This window comes from Podarcis filfolensis (assembly GCF_964270895.1).
Source record: "Podarcis filfolensis genome assembly, chromosome: 4".
NCBI lineage: Eukaryota > Metazoa > Chordata > Lepidosauria > Squamata > Lacertidae > Podarcis > Podarcis filfolensis.
This window is the reverse complement of record NC_139607.1, coordinates 94,474,802-94,498,182: the sequence shown is the minus strand read 5'-3', so window position 1 is coordinate 94,498,182 and position 23,381 is coordinate 94,474,802. Positions and strand designations below refer to the sequence as shown.

General features: G+C 46.1%; 1 protein-coding gene and 1 long non-coding RNA gene across 3 annotated transcripts in view; one reads left to right on the top strand and one right to left on the bottom strand.

The window, feature by feature from the left end:
• GAB2 (GRB2 associated binding protein 2) overlaps window positions 1-23,381 on the bottom strand; it is a 143,231-nt gene that overhangs the window by 92,696 nt on the left and 27,154 nt on the right. The gene's annotated exons all lie outside the window — the stretch shown is intronic.
• Window positions 14,731-22,007, top strand: LOC310760984. 2 transcript variants are annotated; one of them, XR_014547151.1, is made up of 3 exons: window positions 14,731-14,994; window positions 19,453-19,760; window positions 20,006-22,007. It is a non-coding gene; the product is annotated as an uncharacterized lncRNA (long non-coding RNA). The 2 variants fall into 2 exon arrangements; XR_014547152.1 differs by lacking the exon at window positions 14,731-14,994 and adding an exon at window positions 17,307-17,429.

The following is a 23,381-nucleotide window of genomic DNA, read 5'->3' as shown; positions in this document are numbered from 1 at the left end:
TGTGAGGTATCTGGGGGGTGGTCTTAGGTTACACCCCTTCTGTGATGTATGTATGATGTTTCTGGGGGTGGTCTTGATCTACAGGGTGGCAATTTCAAAAGTCCATATAAGGCCTTGCGCGCCATTGTTCTGGGTTCCTCCTCCTTTCCTGCGGGTGAGGGGAGCACCCTGTTGCAACAAATCAATAAAGATCAAGCTTACTAGCTGCTTTGCTTCTCAATACTCTCTGGTTGGCCTCTGTCATTTTCTCCTACCAATAGGGAACCTACGTAAGGACTCTATATGGGCTCTTGGATACCCCATAAGGGAAAAGGGCAATTTTTATTTACAACAGCATCCCTCTCTGGTCCTGTTGAGATGCCCCATGTGCCTTAAAGACTGGGGGAGGCTGGTGTGGAGAAGGGGAGGAATGGCCAAGGCTGAATGCACCAAGCAAATCCTTAAGAAAGAATCATCCATGCAACTGAAGTCACATTTGCCCACATTCATCGGGAAAATATCTGATGCGCGTGGAGCAAACTCGCTGCCAGATCCAATCAGCACCCCAGAACGTATTTTAATTATCTGCCACACCGGTTGCAGCTTGGAGGTGTTGAAAGGTCAACGTTTACGTCGGAAGGTTTTTGTTTAGCCGGTTCATTAATTGGGGGAGTGGTGGTTTCTTGCATTTTGGGGGGGGGCACACCACATCCCACATTAAAGGGGCTTTCAAAAGGCACACACAAAATAAAATGAGGAAAACAAAGCCTCCCATTCTGGGAACCATAAATAAAGGATCTAAGGGAGTCAGATGATACATAAATCAAGGCGGCAGGGATAGCTGCAATAGCCACAAACACACACTCAGTGAAGCGAAGGCCGAGAGCAATGAGAAGCTCGCGCCAGACGACATTAGCCCATCACCACATGACTTTGCTGGCTGGGGCAGATGGGAGTTGTAGTTCAAAATATTAGGAGGGTGCTAGGTTCACCTAGCAGCAATGTTGTTTTCTGAAGCCTTCTATTTCATAGGTGGAAAACGTGATCAGGAAACTCATACGGCCTCGGTCCAGTATATCTGAAGGAGCGTCTCCACCCCCATCGTTCTGCCCGGACACTGAGGTCCAGTGCCAAGGGCCTTCTGGCGGTTCCCTCACTGCGAGAAGCCAAGTTACAGGGAACCAGGCAGAGGGCCTTCTCGGTGGTGGCACCCACCGTGTGGAACGCCCTCCCATCAGATGTCAAAGAGATAAACAACTACCTGACATTCAGAAGACATCTGAAGGCAGCCCTGTTCAGGGAAGTTTTTAATGTGTGATATTTTAATGCATTTTTAATCTTTGTTGGAAGCCGCCCAGAGTGGCTGGGGAAGACCAAGCAAGATGGGCGGGGTATAAATAATAAATTATTATTATTATTATTATTATTATTATTATTATTATTATGAACCACAGCTCTTGCTGGGATGCAGGATTTCAGATTGCAGGTGCTGGAACCATGCGTTGCAGGGACTGAAGCTCCTATGAGCTCCATCCAGATTAGCCAATGGTCAGGGAGGATGGGAACTGTAGTCAAACAACAACTGGGGACCCATGACTGAAGAGACGGATGCGCCTTCAAGCTCTACTCTACAATAGCATCATTGAATGGAAAAGAGTAGCATCATGGAGACAGCGTTCCGACCTTCTCTGACACCCTAGCTTTCTGCTTGCAGTGAGTTATTCTACATCTACATTCTGCAGCACTGCATCCTGCTCTGTTATGGAGGGTCCCTTAACTCTCAAGTGAGTTTTTAGGGGCCACAGGGGCTGCCTAGGACAGGAGGGGGCAGGAAAGCCCTATTGGCCATGTGACCTGTTCTATTAATGCAAGTCGTATTTGCATTTGAATGGAAACGTAATTCTGAAGCAAAAGGTTCTCTCCATCTCTCCTTTTTAAGATTCCGTGGCACTTGGGTGCACAAAACAGCTTATTGACTTTATGGGATTGGCAGAATTGACTGGCAGAATCCGTGACCAGGGAGAAGAGTCGGCAGAAGAAGAATGGAAGAAATTCAAAGACTATTTGCAAAAATACTGTAATATTAAGGAATATTGAGTGATGTTGGATTGAAATTAAGTGGTTATTAGCTGTAATGGTACAAAAGAATATGAAAAAATAGTTCTTTTTTCTTTGTATATAAGTAAAAGTATAAGTTACAATAATTTAAGAAGATGGATAGAAAATAAGGGGTTTTTAGCTGTAATGCTATGAGATAAGGATTTGCTGGATGAACAATTTGAACTGGAATACAAGAAGGGGAGGCATGAGGAGGTCAGGGAAATATGTTATTGAAAAATAAGTTATGAAATTTATGTGTTTTTATTATTTTTTCTTTTTAATTTTTTTTTCTTTGTTTGTATAAAATGGAAAACCCTAATAAATATCTTATAAAAAAACACAAAAAACAAAACAGCTTATTGGGAGTGATTTGGTGATGTCACATGGAAGATGGAGCAAGCTTGTTTTCTCCTGCTCTGGAGGGTAGGACTCGAACCCATGGCTTCAAGTTACAAGAAAGGAGATTCCTATAAAACATGAGGAAGAAGTTTCAGACAGTCGGAGCAGTTCGACAGTGGAATGGTCTCCCTCAGGAGGTTGTGGACTCTCCTTCCTTGGAGGCTTTTAAGCAGAGGTTAGATGGCCATCTGTCAGGGATACTTTAGATGAGATTCCTGCATTACAGAGGGTTGGACTAGATGACCCTTGGGGTCCCTTCCAATTCTACAATTCTATGATTTCTAGGATGTCGCTATTTGTGGGTTGGGATTCAATCACATAACAGCCAATTCAGCTTGTGGAAGTGAGGTTGATTTGGAGTCCATTTAAATAATAATAATAATAATAATAATAATAATAATAATAATAATAATATTTATTTATACCCCGCCCTCCCCAACCAAGACCAGTCTCAGGGCGGCTAACACCAAATATAAAAACAATTGATTGAAATACAGCTTTTTTAAAAAAAAGATTAAAATACAACATTAAAACATTAAAATGCAGCCTCATTTCAGTGGAAACTCAATCAAAAACTTTTTTGGGGATAAAAATGTCAAGTCTTCACCAAGGCTAAGTATCCAGACTGGTCCTACGTGGGCCAGAAAAAAGCCAGGGAAGTCCCCAAACAGGAGTTCCAACACAGAAGGAGAAAGGAAAAAAGAAAGAGGGGGTGGGAATAAAATTCATTCCAAGCCAAAGGCCAGGCGGAACAACTCTGTCTTACAGGCCCTGCGGAAAGAAAGCAGATCCTGCAGGGCCCTGGTCTCATGAGGCAGAGCGTTCCTCCAGGCCGGGGCCAATGTTGAAAAGGCCCTGGCTCTGGTTGAGGCTATTCTGACTTTCTTAGGGCCATGGACCTCTAGGGTGAATATTAATAGTGTGAGGACAGGCCTTCAGATATTCAGAGACAGCACACTCCCAATTATCAGATACTGGCGACATCTCCTTTGGGTCCTGCAGGTGAATTTCCAAGGAGAATTACGCTGGTCAGCACCACAAGTTCAAATGCTGGAGGCGACGGACCTGGGGCCTGCTCCCGCAAGACTGCCCTCGCGTTTTGTTTTGCTAAAACAAGAAGCGGGGTGCGTATGTCGTTCACACCCGGCTGACGTGTCCCTGACATAATGCAGCCTTGCAGAACGAAGGAAAAATCTTTCTGCACTCATCAGGAGTGTGTGCCCGGCCACGTCATTCTAGGAAACCATCTCTCCAGCTGCTGCTGCCACGATTTCTTCTCTGCTGCTAGACGTTGCCTGTCAGTGTGATTAGCGCAACGACTGGCTGGGAAAGTTTGGGGGAACGTAGGTTACGAGATGAGAAAGTGTGGTTAAGTTCAAAAGACCGGAGGGTCACAGAGACCCTGGTTTCAAAGAGACAAGAGAGAGATAAAAGAGGTTCGTAGGACGGCAGCTGACTCCCCGCAACGTGCTTTCTGGAGCAAGATAGCTTGTGACCGAACTTGGGTAGCCCCAGCATATTTGGGGGCTGGATGATCTCCATTACTGCACACAACACAAGTCAACCTGCAGGGCTTTTCGAGCGAGGTGGCCTTGGTTGATCTCGGTTTAGCGGAGAACAGAAATACAGTCATACCTCGGGATAAATACGCTTCGGGTTAGGCAAATTCGGATTGCGCTCTGCGGCGACCCGGAAGTAATGGAGCGTGTTACTTCCGGGTTTCGCCACGCGCGCATACGCAGATCGTTAAAATGACGTCACGCGCATGCGCAGAAGGGCTCAAACGTGACCCACGCACGTGCAAACTTACCGTATTTTTCGCACCATAGGGTGCACCGGACCATAGGGTGCACCCAGTTTTTAGGGGGGGAAATCAAGAAAAAAAAATATTTTCTCTCCCCAGCCCCAAAGAGCAGCGTACAGGCTGCACACAACCTCTCCCTGCCAGAGGGGTTGCGCGCAGCTATGGAAGAAGGCAAGGCAGCGAGCGGGATGGATCCCGCTCGCTGTTTTGGCTTCCCCTTTAGCCCCGTGCAGCCTCTCCCTCCTGGGAGAGGCTGTGTGGGGCTAAAGAAGCCATAGCCCCGTGCAGCCTCTCTGTGCCGGAGAGGTTGCGCGCAGCTATGGAAGAAGGCAAGGCAGCGAGCGGGATGGATCCCGCTCGCTGCTTTGGCTTCCCCTTTAGCCCCGTGCAGCCTCTCCTTGCCGGGAGACGCTGCGCAGGGCTAAAGAAGCCATAGCCCCGTGCAGCCTCTCCCTGCCGGAGGGGTTGCGCGCGGCTATGGCACAAGCCTGCATTCACTCCATAGGACGCACACACATTTCCCCACAATTTTTGGAGCGAAAAATACGGTAGCTACTCTATTCCGAACTTAAAAATGGAAAGCGTAATGCTGGTGGTCAACAAAAAAGGTTTAAAGACTGTATCAAGGCAAATCTTTAAAAATATAGTATAAATACTGACAACTGGGAAACACTGGCCTGCGAGCGCTCCAATTGGAGAACAGCCTATACCAACAGTGTCATGGGCTTTGAAGACACTCGAACTCAGGACGCAAGGGAGAAACATGCTAAGAAGAAGGCACACTTGGCAAATCCATACCGTGATCAACTCCTGCCCTGAAACCAATGTCCCCACTGTGGAAGGATGCGTGGATCCAGAATTGGCCTCCACAGTCACTTACGGACTCATTGTTAAAACCGTGTTTATAGAAGTCAATCTTACCCAGCTACGAGGGATCACCAAAGAAGAAGATGATAATTTATTGTATTGTTATTTTTACTGTAAGCTGCTGTGGGTACTTACTAAGTAGAAAAGCAAAGCATTAATGATAACACTAACACTAATAATAATAATAATAATAATAATAATAATAATCGTTCCCTTCCAATCTAACTGGGTTGCCCCAGCCACTCTGTGTTGCTTCCAGCACATACAAAATGATAATAAAACATTAGAAAATAAATGAAAATAAAACAAAGGTGTCACTCTACTCATTCTCTCCATGCTGACACCTCCCTTGTTCATATTTCCACCCCCCTCCTAAATTTTCTGGCGGACCCCTCCCAGCCTCAACAACTCGTCCTCACGGGCTGAGATTTACAATGGATTAGGAATCGGACCGCTTTATTTATTGTTTTCTTTCCCCCTCCCTCAACCCCACTGATTCCGCCACTACCCTGCTTAACCCCATGAATATTTCACAAGCATTTCAAAACTCAGTTTCCACCTGCATGCATTATTTAATGGACAACAACAAAAAAAACCCCCTTCCTTGTTAATGCACATGGGGCAAGAGGGTTCGCTGCATTAGAAGATGACCTCGCGGCTGACCCCGCCATCGAACGTGCTCTCCTGAGCTGTTAATACAACAGATGTGCTAAAGACAGGGAGGTCTAGGGCAAATTGTCTGCAGGAATATGCCCTCACGCTGCCTAGAGAGTTGCATGTGATTAAGAGGTCAAGGGGTCATCCCACTTGGTTAGGGATGTCGGAGGAGGTTGTTCAGCCCACATTTTTTAGCAAATCCACCTATTTTGTATTTCCCAGACTGATATGCAGATCAGGGTACTGCTACCCATTGGTTTTAACAATGCTCTGAATTTTGCAATGCCGTCCTCAGCAAAAAGCACACAAACAAAAAGCAGAAATCACAGGGAAGTGTGAAGAACAACAACAACAACAACAGCGTGTTTTAGTTTTAAATGCAAACAAAAATGCACATTCCAGCATAAATGCATGCTTTGGGATGAAATGTGTTCAAAATTTGCGTCTCTCTCTTTCTGTCCTGGCTCTTCCAACAGTCACCTTCATTGGATGTCCACAAATTCCAGCGTTTCCAGAAATAAGTATCTGCACAAAATGTTAAAAAACATGTAGCTAGGGACTAGTTCCACATTCTGTCAGCTAAAACCAGAGACTGAAAAGCGGATGATGATGATGATTATATTCGTATCCCACCCATCTGACTAGATTTCCCCAGCCACTCTGGGTAGCTTCCGACATACATTAATAAATAATAATAATAATAATAATAATAATAATAATAATAATTATTATTATTATTATTATTATTATTATTATTATTATTTATACCCAGCCACTCTGGGCAGCTCCCAACAGAATATTAAAAACACGATAAAACATCAAACATTCAAAACTTCCCTAAACAGGGTTGCCTTCAGATGTCTTCTAAAAGTCAGATAGTTACCTATCGCCTTGGCATATGATGGGAGGGCGTGAACAGGGTGGGTGCCACCACCGAAAAGGCCCTCTGCCTGGTTCCCTGTAACCTCACTTCTCGCAGGGAGGGAACCGCCAGAAGGCCTTCGGAGCTGGACCTCAATGTCTGGGCTGAACGATGGGGGTGGAGATGCTCCTTCAGGTATACTGGGCAAAGGCTATTTTAGGGCTTGAAAGGTCAGCACCAACACTTTAAATTGAGCTCAGAAATGTACTGGGAGCCAATGTAGATCTTTCAGGACCGGTGTTATGTGGTCTTGGTGGCCACTCCCAGTCACCAGTCTAGCTGCCACATTCTGGATTAGTTGTAGTTTCCGGGTCACCTTCAAAGGTAGCCCCACATAGAGTGCACTGCAGTAGTCCAAGCGGGAGATAACCAGGGCATGTACCACTCAAGCCAAATACTTAAACACACAGATGTGGTGACAGCATCCTAAGAACACAGGAAGGCACCAAATACAGAATTCACATACGTTTTAACAGATGTCGCTCCATCATTCTGGTTGCCTCTTTCTGAATTTCTTCTACTTCTAAAAAGAAATATCATGCTAGGCCTGTTCTGATCTCCCACTCTGGTCCTGGGTCTCCATCCTGGCACCAGAATTTTTATTTCAAGTGTTGCATCCCGCCTGCAGCGTTTAGGCAGCTTTGAGATTTTTATTTATTTTTTAAAGTCAGTATAGACTCTTTTGACACACCCACACCAAGATCTTTGTTGTTTGCCAGTGTTTCCTCCATCTGCAGACCGTAACATTTCGCCATATGGGTCTTGTGAGGATGGTGTGGTCATTGGCCGTCTGCAGCGAGCGCTGAGGGCGGAAAAATTCCAAGTTACATCATCTGCAGGGCTGTTTTCTGCCCAAAAAGAGGGAAAGTGCAAGCACTCTCTCCAGTGGGATGATGAGGTGGCAGAAAGACTAGCGGGAGGGGTGTAGGAAACGAGAACACCCCAGCCAGTAGTTTGGGAAAGACGGCAACTGCAAAGGCATGTTTCCTTGAATTGCGGCTGCAATGGCGAAAGGCTCATCAGCCTGGGAGGGAACCACCAGCTGGCGGGGAAAAGATGATGTTGAAATATTTTTGTGCACTGAAATCACGTCTGGGACTTATGGCAGGCCGTTGTCATTGGGATGAAGGAGCCAAAACGATGCTGTTCTCGGAGAACTTACAGGCACCAGCAGAAGGATGCGCAAGTCATTTATCGCTTATCCTAACAATGAATTCATTCTCCGAGCGCTGGATTCCTTACGAGGGAAGGGCGAATGTGTCGAATTTGGTTTACCAGAAGGAGATCTACAACGATGCATTCAGAGCAAGGCCCTGCTTAGCCTTGTTGATAAAAAGAAGAAGAAACCCAAAAGACTTGCACAACAAAATATTATTTAAGGAGTTGAGCGAGCCTGGCTTATGAGCTAATTATTTAGCTTGGCTATGTGACAGGTCCAGTGATAACTGCCTGCGAGGGTGAGGAATTTGCTAAGCGCTAAAAGTCGAGAGAGCCATTGTGTCATGGCATCAAGGACCGGGAAGGGCCTGTTTGATATGTGAGTGTGCCCTTCTTTCCTTCTCTCGTGTGTGAATTATCCTACCCAAATAACTTGAGTACACATTTCTACTTAGCAAGGAACAATCCTGATTGGAGCCTGAAAACAACACTGGCCTTCCACAACAGGAATATCCAATGTAAGGTAAAGGTAGAGGGACCCCTGACCATTAGGTCCAGTTGTGGCCGACTCTGGGGTTGTGGCGCTCATCTCGCTTTATTGGCCGAGGGAGCTGGCGTACAGCTTCCGGGTCATGTGGCCAGCAGGACTAAGCCGCTTCTGGCGAACCAGAGCAGCACACGGAAACGCCGGTTACCTTCCCGCCGGAGCGGTACCTATTTATCTACTTGCACTTTGACATGCTTTCAAATTGCTAGGTTGGCAGGAGCAGGGACCGAGCAACGGGAGTTCACCCCGTCGTGGGGATTTGAACCACCGACCTTCTGATCGGCATGTTTAACCCACAGTGCCACCTTCAAAAATCCAGGGATTATTTGGGTGAATAGAATAGAATAGAACAGAGTAAAATTGGAAGGGACCCAAGGGTCATCTAGTCCAACCCCCTGCAATGCAGGAATCGAACACTGCTCCAGAGCCATGAGGTCTAGAAACTTAAAAAATAAATAAACCTGAAAGTTTCAGGATAGTGACTTTCACAACCAGGAAGGAGTTTCAGCGCAAGAAATTTAAGCAAATGCACAGAAAGTCCAGATATGTACTGAAAGCAGCACAAATCCCCAGGCACCAGAGATTCATGATACACAGCCGTGAAACCTTAGAGTGCAGGGTTGCCTCCCGGGGCGCAAGAGTTTTAGCACTTCAACCTATTGGAATTAGGCGAGCAAATAACATCACTATGAACAAATCTCGTCTGGCAGAGACATACAGCTCAGATGACCTAATATTAACTCTCTCTCTCTCAGGCCTCTCTTCCCAGAGAAGCCCCAGAGCACTTTGCAAAGCAAATGTGGAGGATCTGGAAACGAGGACGTCCGAAAACATTCTGCCAAAAACATCTACGTGAGGGCAGGACTGCGCAGTATCCCCCCCCCCCAAAAAAAACCACATTTCCCAAACATTCATCCGCCAGTTAACGCGAATGCAGGAGGGGAGCTTTACAAGCGAGGATCAAGTTTTCCTGGTTTTTGCCAATTCTGTTTGCAAATGCCCTTCCCTAATTGACTGCCACCTTCTGCTTCTTCCATTTTCAGAGCTTGGCTGGAAGAGGAAAAAATAGTGGGTGGGGAAAAGATTAGGCATGAATTGTCCCCTACGGAATTTGTTTCCGAAATCCCAACTTTCCGACATGGAGCTCAGGACAGCCATTGTGGTTTGGTTTGCCAGCACACAGTCACACAGAACACAGAACCTAAGGATGTTAAGAAGAGTCTGAGTGCTGGATCAAGCCAATAGTCCTTCTAGACCAGCATCCTTTCCCCACAGTATTATTATTATTATTATTATTATTATTATTATTTATATCCTGCCCTCTCCAGCCAAGACCGAGCTCAGGGCAGCTAACACCGGTTTAAAAACAATTGATTGAAATACAACTTAAAAACAAGATTAAAACACAACATTAAAATGCAGCTTCATTTCAGTAGGAACTCAAATCAAAAACTTTTTGGGGGATGAAAACATCAAGTCTTCACCAAGGCCAACTTGGTGCTACGTGGTCCTACGTGGGCCAGAAAAAAGCCAGGGAAGTCACCAAATGGGAGTTCCATCACAGAAGGAGAAAGGAGAAAGGAAAGAGGGGAAGGGGATCAAGGATTCCAAGCCAAAGGCCAGGCGGAACAACTCTGTCTTGTAGGTCCTGCAGAAAAAAATCAGATCCCGCAGGGCCCTGGTCTCATGAGACAGAGCGTTCCACCAGGCCGGGGCCAGTGTTGAAAAGGCCCTGGCTCTGGTTGAGGCTAAGCTTCCTTCGGGACCTCTAGGGTATTGCTATTTATGGACCTTGAGGCTCTCCGTGGGGCAGACCGGGAGAGGTGGTCCCATAGATATGAGGGTCCTAGGCCGTGAAGGGCTTTAAAGGTCAAAACCAGCATCTTAAATCTGACCCTGTATTCCACCAGGAGCCAGTGCAGCTGGAAAAGCACTGGGTGAATATGCTCCCATGGCAGGGACCCCGTGAGGAGCCTCGCTGCAGCATTCTGCACCCGCTGGAGTTTCTGGGTCAGCTTCAAGGGCAGCCCCACGTAGAGCCAATTACAGTAGTCAAGCCTGGAGGTGACTGTCGAATGGATCACTGTGGCCAGGTCGGGGCGGGAAAGGTAAGGGACCAACTGCCAATCGGATGCCCCAATGGGAAGCCCACACGCTGGACCTGGGTGAAATAGACCCTTTCCCCGCTCACTCTCTTTCAGGAAATGAGATCCCGGGAAATGACTCAAACAAGGAGATGAAACCACATGTTACAGTGAAGAAAGAGGGGAAGTGCTGTTCACACATGACAAGTGCTGTACACATGTACAAAAAGTCTGCAAAGATGCTTGCATGAATCACTGTACGGGTGGTGAATTCGAAAAATCAACACAAAAACCGACGGAATGAATGTATATTACAGATCGGATGTGCAGCTGGCCACACGTTCAATGTGTGGGACATTATTGCTAGTCAAACCAACAATCCATGTTTTCCCAGATAGGCATATGAAGGGGCCGAGGGTCACAGAGCTTCCCTGTAAAGTTTGCTAGGGAGAACTCTTGTGAGGTCACTTCCTTTGTCTGCCATGGCAGGAAACTGTGACACGACATACCTCCTTCTTGTATTGGAAACTCTCTTTCCGCATCATCCCTCCAAGCTGACCACACGCGTGTGTCTGAGCTCTGCAGCTCAGACACCATTTGGAATTTAGAATTTTGTACTGTTGTAACTTAGATAGTAGTTATAAACCAGGGGTCAGCAACCTTTGTCAGCCGTGGGCCGGTCCACCGTTCCTCAGACCATGTGGTGGGCTGGACTATATATATATATATATATTTTTTGGGGGGGGAAATGAACAAATTCCTATGCCCCCAAATAACCCAGAGATGCATTTTAAATAAAAGCACACATTCTACTCGTGTAAAAACACCAGGCAGGCCCCACAAATAATCCAGAGATGCATTTTAAATAAAAGGAAACATTCTACTCATGTAAAAACATGCCGATTCCTGGACTGTCCACGGGCCGGATTTAGAAGGCAATTAGGTCGCATCCGGCCCCTGGGTCATAGGTTGTCTACCCCTGTTATAAACCTGCCTTCCTTTTGCTACTGTAACTGTTGCTTCAAGACATAGATTCTGTAAGTAAATACTACTTTTACTTCTTCACAAAACACCATGTGTGCGTATGTGCATATGTTATTTTTAAGTGGGGGGGAAGGGGGGAAGGGATGCATTAAAGGAGGTAACACCAGGGAAAATCCAGTCTGCCTTTCAAGCAGCCTGGATTATTGTTTCTAGAAGGTTAAATCAACCTTGTCTTAACTTCCATGTTTAAAGCTGCAAAAGATGGTACAGTGGTACCTCGGGTTACATACGCTTCAGTTTACATACGCTTCAGGTTACAGACTCCGCTAACCCAGAAACCTTGCTTCAGGTTAAGAACTTTGCTTCAGGATGAGAACAGAAATCGTGCTCCAGCAGTGCGGCAGCAGCAGGAGGCCCCATTAGCTAAAGTGGTGCTTCAGGTTAAGAACAGTTTCAGGTTAAGAACGGACCTCCGGAACGAATTAAGTACTTAACCTGATGTACCACTGTACTCGCTCATGTGAGCAAGGAAGGACAATAACAATATATTCTCTCCTAGTGCCTAAATCCATTCCTACAGAATGTACCCACGTATGATCATATGCAATATTCTAGAAACAGTCACAAAACCCAAACTGATTGATGGAAAGTTATTACCCTATTTGGACCCTGCTGCACCTGTCCGTAACCTAAGCCTGATGCTGTCCTACATTGACCTGACCTGACTGAGACCTTTCGCACCACAATTCTTGATGTTTCTTTCTCCTGGGTTGTGATCCACCCCTTTGCCTCTGCTCTGCACGTTTGTCTCGCCTAACCAGCCCTCCAAATTATCCCAGCAGCACACTGCCCCCCCCCCAACATTGCTGGTACTTGTGGAAATAAAAAGTTTACGTCCTGACATTTAAAGATGCTGCCAGCATATTAATAGCCTGCTAGGTTGAAAATAACACTGGCTTAGCCTGCAAATACCTTGAGACTCACAAGTCATAAACACCATTGCTTTTTATAGTAGAATTAAATATTTGGCCTTGGTGGTTATTAAAGAGGTTTGGGCACGTATTCCGCTATACAGGGGACAGCTTTGTATGTGAAGGGCTGGGTGATCTTACTTCCTTCCAAATTTCCTTCTATATATATGTTATCACATATATCACATGATAATATCATATATTGCACATATATGTATGATATATATGTTACCACAGGGAAATCCTGTGCATGTCTTCGGTTTGTCCTCCTTTGGGAGGGATGCGGGTGGCGCTGTGATCTATACCACCAAGCTTCTTGGGTTTGCTGATCGGAACGTCGGCGGTTCGAATCCCCGTGATGGGGTGAGTGCCCGTTGTTCTGTCCCAGCTCCTGCCAACCTAGCAGTTCAAAAGCACACCAGTGCAAGTAGATAAAATAGGTACCACTGTGGCGGGAAGGTAAACGGCGTTTCCCTGTGCTCTGGCACTCGTCACAGTCCTCCGTACGCCAGTAGTGGTTCAGTCATGCTGGCCACATTACCCGGAAAACTGTCTGTGGACAAACGCCCTCTCCCTCGGCCTGAAAGCGAGATGAGCGCCGCAACCCCATAGTCGCCTTTGACTGGACTTAGCTGTCCAGGGGTCCTTTATCTTTTTTTTACCCTCTTTTGGGGTGACATAATGACGTCCAACTCCCCCCCCCAGCCCTGACCTCACTATCACTTTGCCCCTCCCACTGGGGGTCACTGCTACAGCTCTGCCCCACCAGGTGAGGTGCTAAAAGGTAGGGCAAAATTTACACCCTCTCCAACCCTGAAGCCCCCTGATCTCACCAGGGAGTGCTCACAATCACTAAATCAAAATATGAAGTTTTAAGGCTAGCTGACCAACTAATACTCCCTCCATACCACTTGCGATTCCTTCAAAATCTCAAGCATGCCCCTTCACTCGCTCAATCCTATTTCCCCCCCATACATGCTCTAGGGACTTAACGTACACCAGCTTTAAGGACTTACTACTTACATATAAGCTCCCGTTGTGAGCTTATACGTAAGTAGTTGTGAGCTCCCGTTGCTCTGTCCCAGCTCCTGGCAACCTAGCAGTTTGAAAGCATGCCAGTGCAAGTAGATAAATAGGTACCGCTCTGGCGGGAAGGTAAACGGCGTTTCCATGTGCTGCTCTGGTTCGCCAGAAGCGGCTTAGTCATGCTGGCCACATGATCTGGAAGCTGTACGCTGGCTCCCTCGTCCAGTAAAGCAAGATGAGCGCCGCAACCCCAGAGTCGTCCGCAACTGGACCTAATGGTCAGGGGTCCCTTTACCTTTACTTACATATAAGGCCCACAGCAACTCTGGAGTAGCTTCCCTACGCTCCTTTCCCTGGTAAGAGCATTGCAACCAACAAATACAACCCAGCGAGTTTTGCCGTGGGCTGATTACTGCCGTGTAGCAACATGGAGGTGGGCTTTCTCAGTGGTGGCCCCAGAAGCAAGGAATGCTCTCCTTGCTGAAATATGAGAGACCCCCATCAGTACTGGCATTCTGCCAGCTCTTGAAGACACACCTGTTTAAGACAAGCGTTGGTTTACTCTCTTGACCTAAACCTCCTGTTTTACTTGACTTTTTGAAATCGTGGTGCAGTTTTAATGGCCCGTTTAGCGTGTGCACATCTGAACTGTTGGTTTTTATTCCAGTGTTTCAGTGGTGCTTTTTCGCTGTGCCTTTTAATTATGTCGTTGTTATTTTGCAATTGGCTTTATACTTTCAAGCTGCTTAGAAGCCACGTCGGCGACTAAGCGACCTGTGAATTAATTTACCGCTACTGTTATTATTGATTACCATTAACAACGTCAGCAACATGAAAATCCCTGCCGTCCTGTCATGATCTCATCCTGTTGGGAGCACAATAGCGGAGATCATCAGCGTGTGACTCTGTTATGGGCATGGATGGCAGCAGACTCCGACTGCCTGGAGGACCTAGTCAGTTGGGAACTAGCTGTCAGCGAGGAAGATGGCTGAGATTTGACAGCTGGAGGAGTTCGAAGGAAAAGTGGTTCTCAATGAGTATTTCCCCCCTGTGTAAGCCTGGATTAAGGAAGACCAACTTTTCTGGTTATTTCTCCTCATACAGTGGTACCTCGGGTTAAATACTTAATTCGTTCCGCAGGTCCGTTCTTAACCTGAAACTGTTCTTAACCTGAAGCACCACTTTAGCTAATGGGGCCTCCTGCTGTCACTGCGTCGCCGCGCCACGATTTCTGTTCTCATCCTGAAGCAAAGTTCTTAACCCGAGGTAATATTTCTGGGTTAGCGGAGTTTGTAACCTGAAGCGTATGTAACCCGAGGTACCACTGTATTTTATGGTATTTTTGTTCCGCTTACCTCTGTAATGCAATACAAACTTCTTTCCTTTCCGGACTCCCATCTGCTTTATTCCAGTCACTCTGCTAACAACTGCATCTATCTGGAGTGTGTTCAAAATGAAGAACGGAGGAATGAAATTTCTCCTGGACTAAACTGCAGGTAGGTTATTGTCATCCAGCAAGAAAACATCTTCCTAATAGACATGCACACCTGCGACGCCTGTCTCGTACGAACTGGCTCCTGCTTTTGAGAGCCTGTTCCGAATTGGTAGAAAACAGATAGATGGGTAGCTTTTTATCTTCAGGAAGAAAGAGCCAGGAAATGAATCATCCATTTGACACAAGGCCTCCCCTCCTTCTCTCCCTTTAAGCGAGGAAGACAATTAGTGATCAAGCCCACTGCCCAAGAGACTGAGTTCAGGGGTTCAGGGTGGCCAAAGACTCACATAGGGCTGCTGAACCCCAGACTGTGTTTTGCTAGATTTCATTGGTAATTCCACCTTCTTTTCAGTATTTACTATTTAAGTGTCAAACCTAACAAGGAAGGGGGAAAAACAGGTTTGTTTTTTTAAATAAAGGACAGAAAACACACATGCAACGACAACACACAAGACAGGCTGTCAACTCACAATGAGAATGCAATCACGTGGGTGGCGCTGTGGTCTAAACCACTGCGCCTCTTGGGCTTGCTGATCAGAAGGTCGGTGGTTTGAATCCCCGTGACGGGGTGAGCTCCCGTTGCTCTGTCCCAGCTCTTGCCAACCTAGCAGTTTGAAAGCATGCCAGTGCAAGTAGATAAATAGGTACCGCTGCAGCGGGAAGGTAAACGGCGTTTCCATGCACTCTGGTTTCCATCATGGTGTCCCGTTGCACCAAAAGCGGTTTAGTCATGCTAGCCACATGACCTGGAAAGCTGTCTGTGGACAAACGCCGGCTCCCTTGGCCTGAAAGCGAGATGAGCGCTGCAACCCCAGAGTCGCCTTTGACTGGATTTAACTGTCCAGGGGTCCTTTACTTAGCTATCAGTATTTTAGAAATCAATTAAACAGCATACGAGTAAAAATAAAAACAATAGCCATCAGTACTTCCATCTAAAATTACAGACAACTCCCCATGCGCATTCAAGGCATGCGCGACCACACACTTACGCATCGCTGCGAACCCGCAAACGGCACAAAAACAGCATCTTGCAATCCCAGAAACCTTTGCAACAGCCTTTGAGTCCAGAGAAGAGTTGGAGTTTTAGAGAGGTGGTTTGCAGAGAGCAATTGTGGTGGAGTTGGGTGGATTTTTTGGTTTTTTAAAGGGTTTCCAGAGGTTTAAATGGTGTTTGCAGGTACATATGTAGAAATATCGTACAAAATGCATTATACACACAACTCTCAATGTACGCCGAGGCTGCTTTCTGGGGATAACGCATAAAACCAAAACTGTGTATAGTCAAAACACATTGACTTTGATGGTGGGTGGGATTGCCAATGTCTCTCCTCCCCCTGGATGCTCTGCCCCCTTTCCATCCCCTTTTTATTTTTTTATTTTTTTGTTGGGTGCCCAAACCATAAAGCTGAATGTGCAGAAGTTAAATGTGCATATGTCGCAAGATACAGGGGAAAACTGCATGCAAAAATTTGTACAGGGGAAGCAATGCTCATTCAGAGGCCAATGGATTTTTTTCCACAAGGACTTTAAAAAAAAACGCACACACGGAGGTGGAAAAATGGCAAACTGAAATTAGGCTGGAAAAATAAAAAAAAAAACTGAGAGAAACCACAATGGTCAGATCCATCCATCCCTACTCCTACACGCACAGGGCCTACAACTCCCAAACCAAATCCTGGAATGGAAAAAAAGAAATCTATACTTCTAATTCTGGAACTACCAAGGACTAAGGAAAGAAATGAAAGTTGTTGGGGAGGGGGTCCCAAATCTTAAGCGATCTTGAGCCTATCCTTTGAGGGGACTTTCTGCACCAGCTGGAGGGGGTCCAAGGCATTTGCACCCACGACATTCCCTGAGAGTTTTAAAAAAGGCCTAGGGAACTTTTCTAGGAACGTGGAATGGCATCCCAGGCCAAAGCAAACACAGAGGAGGTGGATGATGACCTTCCCATCGGAGTTTATTTTTAAATAGAAGTGCGTACACATAAAGGGGAAAAACAAAATGAGTCCTTAAAAAAATTATTATTATTATTATTAATACTGGGTTTCTGGGTACTGGAGGGCAAATCTTTTAATTAAAATTGTCTCAGAAGGTTGAAAACTTTTATCTTCCGTCCCAAGCACCCTACAAGAGGTACCTTTGTGTCCAAATAATTACGGGAAGGCGTCTAAAATTACAAGCTTTCTCTCTGAGAAAGCTGCATGGTGAAAAGGATTCTCTCTCCTCCCCACCCCCTACCAAAAAAAGTGCTCCTTAATTAACGGGTGGAAGCTTTTCAAAATCCCCACCGAGCAACTGTAGCCGTTGCCACGGCAACGGCAAAACCACTCACCGGCCCGACAATGAATGGAGCAGCTTCGCGGAAATGTTTAATATTCGCTTTATAAAAATCTCGCAAATTCCCAGGGAGGCAGCGCTGTCCGTCTTACCGCTAAGGTAACCTTGGGCGATCGTGCCGGTGAAATATTCATAGGCAGGGAAGACACGTTTACTGGCCTCATCACCTCCCTTTCACCACTCATGAATTGGCAGAGATAAAATTAGAGCTTGTAGGTTTAGGCGTGGAAGGAGGGGAAGCAATGACCCCCTAAAGGAGCAAGACATCCAACCAGTTGCAGAAATGGTAAAAAAGGGGGGTTTAGGGCTCATCCAAGGGGACGTGGGTGGCGCTGTCTAGAGCCTAGGGCTTGCCAATCAGAAGGTCGGCGGTTCAAATCCCCACGACGGGGTGAGCTCCCGTTGCTCGGTCCCTGCTCCTGCCAACCTAGCAGTTCGAAAGCACATCCAAGTGCAAGTAGATAAATAGGTACCACTCTGGTGGGAAGGTAAACAGCGTTTCCGTGCGCTGCTCTGGTTCGCCAGAAGCGGCTCAGTCATGCTGGCCACATGACCCGGAAGCTGCACGCCGGCTCCCTCGGCCAATAAAGCGAGATGAGCGCCGCAACCCCAGAGTCGTCCGCGACTGGACCTAATGGTCAGGGGTCCCTTTACCTTTAGGGCTCATCCAACACTTCTGCCGCCCCCCCTCGAAAACCCACCGTTTACTGCTGAATCGGAGCAAATGATGATTGGGTTTTCTTCGAGTGGCTGGGGAAACCCAGCCAGATGGGTGGAGTATAAATAATAATAATAATAATAATAATAATAATAATAATAATAATACAGCGGTACCTCGGGTTAAGTACTTAATTCGTTCCAGAGGTCCGTTCTTAACCTGAAGCACCACTTTAGCTAATGGGGCCTCCTGATGCCGCCGTGCCGCCGGAGCACGATTTCTGTTCTCATCCTGAAGCAAAGTTCTTAACCCAAGGTACTATTTCTGGGTTAGCGGAGTCTGTAACCTGAAGCGTATGTAACCCGAGGTACCAGTGTGATGATGATGATGATGATGATGATGATGATGATGATAATAATAATAATAATAATAATATAAATAAAATAAAATAAAATAAAATAAAATAAAGAATAATTATCCCTACAAACTGCCGAGGCTTGTGCCCCGGAGAGGACACTTCAGTGCTGTCAACGCAGCCGTTTGACTTCACCCCCAGAGGCGAACTCCAGACGGAGTTCGAGACAGACGGATGCCAACAACATGACCAAAAACGGAAACCAAAGAGGATTGTGGCTGGTCCAGCTTTGACCTCCATTTCACGAAACGCTGGTTCTTCAGCTGGGACTTAAACATGGAGGTAAAGTGCTGGCACGTTTGCCTGCTTAAATTCATGGTGGGTTGTCATCTTGGTCTCATAGTGGAGAGGGAGAACAGAAGTTGCACACCCTCCTGTGCCCTGAAACCAGTAGATAACACCCCCCAAAAAACATGTAAGCCCACAAATCGCTTAACTCAGGCCAAAGAATCGGCCCAGCTGCCTCTCAATGATTTCAGTCTAGTCAAGATTTTCTCCTATTATTTTTCATCCCTTTGGACTTCAGATGCTGAATGCGCTGTTATGGTTGACAGCGCTTCATCCTGGCACGACAATTGACAGGGAGACTGTCCTGTAAATAAGGCAGCGGAGGGAGATAGGAAGGTCGTGAAACTTGAAAGCGTTTTTCTGAACATGCAAGGACCGGCCTGTGCAAATCTTCTTGTAACTCTAAGTTCTTTTTGTGCGAAAGCCACAGAATGCTATGTGCTCGTTCCCCTCAGCCACTCCACACAAAGCGCCGTGGGGCAGAATCTATCCAAAAATAAGCGCACTTAAGGCGTATTATTTTTAGTGTGGCAGCTCCTATCCTACTCTTTGGAACTCACCGCCCATTGACATTAAGCAGGTGCCGTCACTGTGTTCTTTTAGTGCCTATAGGCAAACCTATCCAGACATTTAAAGTTGATACTGATTTCAATCCGTAATTTGAGCTTATAATGTATACTTTTAACTGTTTGGCTTTTTAGAAACAAACCTTGATTTTTATTGAAAACCCTAATGTGTATTTTGTATTTGTATTCTTTTAGACGTGCAGATGATTGAACCAGAGAACTTCCGCATGCGAGGCTACTGCTGAGCTGTAGTCCTCCCCGATGCTCAAACGCCGAACAAGAGAGCTAAATCTGCCTGCCCCCTTTCTAAACTAAGTGTCTCCCTGCAAGGTCAGCTGGCAAAACCTTGGATCTCAGCCACCACGCAGCTCAGTTTTCGCAAATTTGTCTTAATTAAAACACAAGGAGGAGGGGTTGTGTAAACAGCTTTGCTTTGAAATCAAAGCTCAGGTCAAATGTTTGAGAGTCTGTAAAGCAGACTTATTCAGCAACCGTAAGAACCTGTTTTCCAATACAGTGGTACCTCGGGTTACATACGCTTCAAGATTACATACGCTTCAGGTTACAGACTCCGCTAACCCAGAAATAGTACCTCGGGTTAAGAACTTTACCTCAGGATGTGAACAGAAATCGTGCTCCGGCGACGCGGCAGCAGCTGGAGGCCCCATTAGCTAAAGTGGTGCTTCAGGTTAAGAACAGTTTCAGGTTAAGTACGGACCTCCGGAACGAATTAAGTACTTAACCTGAGGTACCACTGTATGCCAGAGAAATATCCCCGGTGTATCTATCTGAGGAGCTACAAATATGAAGAACGGCAGCAAGATGACTCTGACCTGCCTTTCATGGTCCTACTGGGAACCAGAGACTTTTAAAGCTCTGTGAGAAACACAAAAACTACTGGCCTGGATTGGGTGTAATGCTATGTTTTTGTTTAGCGCAGAGATGGGTAACCTTCCAGATGTGGTTGGATTCCAACATCTAGAGGACCACAGGTCTTTGCTGCAATGTTTCATACAAAACCCGTGAGCTTCTATGTCTCCTTTTCCCTCAAGACCACATCAAGGTGACAGGACTCTTTCAATTCTGCTTTCGCTTCGCTGCGGTTTAGTGTTACACCTCAACCCTAAATGGCAACTGACCATGGTTTACTGTAACAATCCAACTTTGCAAAACCACAGTTTGACGCTGGCTTACTTCCCTGAACCGCAGTTAAGACGAACAGCTGCTTGTCTGGGTTCGGATATAATGCTAAGCTGTGGTTAAGGGGGAAACCGGAACACTTTCAATCTCTTCCTCACAGCTTCACCCGAGGAGGAGGAGAGACTATGATTTAGCATCGTGCAATGCTGAATCCTAGTTTAGCGCTATGACCAAACGCAGTCACAGAACTCAAATTTATCTCGCCTCTCACATCTTTTGACAGGTATCTACTCCCATTCAATAAATGGAGACTTGGAAACAAAGGAGAAGGAAAAGCCTGCTTATTTCTGGATCGATCCATCTCATACTATTGCAGCGGAGGGAGGCTGCGTGGGGACTGCCCTCGAGCGTGGACCCCCGTCAACTGGCTATCAAACCAGACTCTTTTCCACAAGAACCATCTAACACTTCCACAGAATAACCTGTTTATATTTAGGCAAAGCTTTTCCTCCTTCTTCAGGGCTTGCAGGAAATCTTTTCTTAGACACTTAAACAAACACACAAACACCGTCCCGGACTATTTTCCTGGATTCTTCCTTGTACGGTTTCTCTCCTCCATCCTGCTCCCAAATTTCATCTCATCCCACACCTGGAGAGGGTTGGGAAGACTAGCAAGAGGCAGATGGATGAAGGAAGAGTCCTTCTTACCACAAATCTTGCAGAGAACATCTTTTCTACGCACATTCCGTCTCTCGTCCCCAGCTACTGCCTATCCAGGGAGTATTGTTGTTGAACTGCACCCGGTGACTCATTTTCAGTTATGAATTGAGAAATGCCTCGCTCATTGCCACTCACACCAAGCCAAAAGCAGATGGCTCTTTGAACCCTTCAACTCACCAGGTGTTTTAAAAAAGGAAAAAAAGAGGAACTGAGGTTGCTTCCAGATGACCTGTTTGTTGAGTATTCCTCCTGATTTGTTTGCACCAAGTCTGCAGTAGGGACGGCCACCTGTCCAGGATTATTTAGCTGAGATTCTCACATTGCAGGGAGTTGATCTAGGTCAGGCTTCCTCAACCTCGGCCCTCCAGATGTTTTGAGACTACAATTCCCATCATCCCTGACCACTGGTCCTGCTAGCTAGGGATCATGGGAGTTGTAGACCAAAAACATCTGGAGGGTCGAGGCTGAGGAAGCCTGATCTAGGTGAGCGTTGGGGATCTTTCCAACTCTACAATTCTGTGATTCTACGACGGGTGAATCTCTGTATGTTCCTCTCCATTTCTGATTTTTCTAGTCTTAAGTTCCACACCGAATTGTGATAAAATTCCTCAGCATCCGAGTGCAAATTTCTCCGAATTTGCACATTCTTACATGCACATCTGCCAAACACACCCATTTTTGTCAAACGATTTCCCCGGATGCAATGCAGTTTTTTTTGTATGCTGTTTTCACTTAAATATGCATTTTTGTACAAATTACTTGGCTGGAGAACAGCACGGCCCAGAGAAGTGTGACGTTTAAAGGATGGGGTTGTGTTTTCGGTTCCAGAAATTGCAAATTTTGTAGGTTCAACCCTGAATTGAATTTCTCCCCCTTCTCCAGTTTGCGGGGAGGTCAGATGACAGGATCATAGGGATTGTAGATGGGTAGAGGATATGCTTTGCATGCACAAAGTCCCAGGTTCTAATCTCACCATTTCCAGGTAGGACTGAGAGAGGAACCCTGGGAATGATGGTGAATGTGGACAATACTGCCATACATGGGAACAATGACCTGATTCAGTAAAATACCACTTCCTACACCCTTAAATCCCTGGAAGAGAGGGGATACTTTAGAGAGAAGCTGTTCATGGTTAATTTCTATTTGACAATGAAACACTGTACTAAATTACTCTTTGTGGGCATCAACAATGTCTACACATCACTTGGGAAGACAGGCGAACTAATATCAGTGTACTGGAAGAAGCAAAGATCACCAGTGTTGAAGCAACATCAACTTTGTTGGACTGGTCATGTTGTGCGGATGCCTGATTATCGTCTTCCAAAGCAACTACTCTATTCTGAACTTAAAAATGGAAAGCGTAATGCTGGTAGTCAACAAAAGAGGTTTAAAGACTGTCTCAAGGCAAATCTTAAAAAATGTAGTATAAACACCAACAATTGGGAAACACCGGCCTGCAAGCACTCCAATTGGAGAGCAGCCTTTACCAAAGGTGTCATGGGCTTTGAAGACACTTGAACTCAGGACGAAAGAGAGGAACGTGTTAAGAGGAAGGCACGCTTGGCAAACCCTCACCATAATCAACTCCTGCCCGGAAACCTGTGTCCCCACTGTGGAAGGACGTGTGGATCCAGAATTGGCCTCCACAGTCACTTACGGACTCATTGTTAAAACCGTGTTTATGGAAGACAATCTTACTCGGCTACGAGCGATCGCCAAAGAAGAGTTAGTAAACCCTTCTAAACTACTATGGTTGTTTCAAGTCCCACTTGTTCTGCAAGCTGTTATGGTTTCGTTTTTAACAAGCGGAATACAGAAAATCAAAACTAATATAATGGACATCAAATTGATGGCTTGGGAGCTTTCTATCTGCCACTTTAACAATAAGGGTTAAGACGTCAGCAAGCACACAGATTTCCCTAAATCGTGGTTGAGTGAGGCAGCAATCTTGATTCTTGCCCCCATGGCCCAGTCTGTTCAGTTCCCTGAAAAAGTGGGGAACCCCAGTCAGCTGACTCCTGCAAAAAAGCTTGCAAGGTGGGAGAACGAAACCCCTTTTATCGGCTCCCTCTTTCCCCACAAGGCTGTGGAAAACACAAGGCAGCAGCTACAAAGGCAAACATCCTGGCAGGAAGAGGAAATGCTTCCTATATAAAGGGAGTTTTATGTTTCCTGGCTGAGGGAACTTGCATCGAGCAGAACGGGGGCGGGAAGGCGATTATATACATCCTCTGCCTATATTGCGAATGGGGTTGTCCCATTTT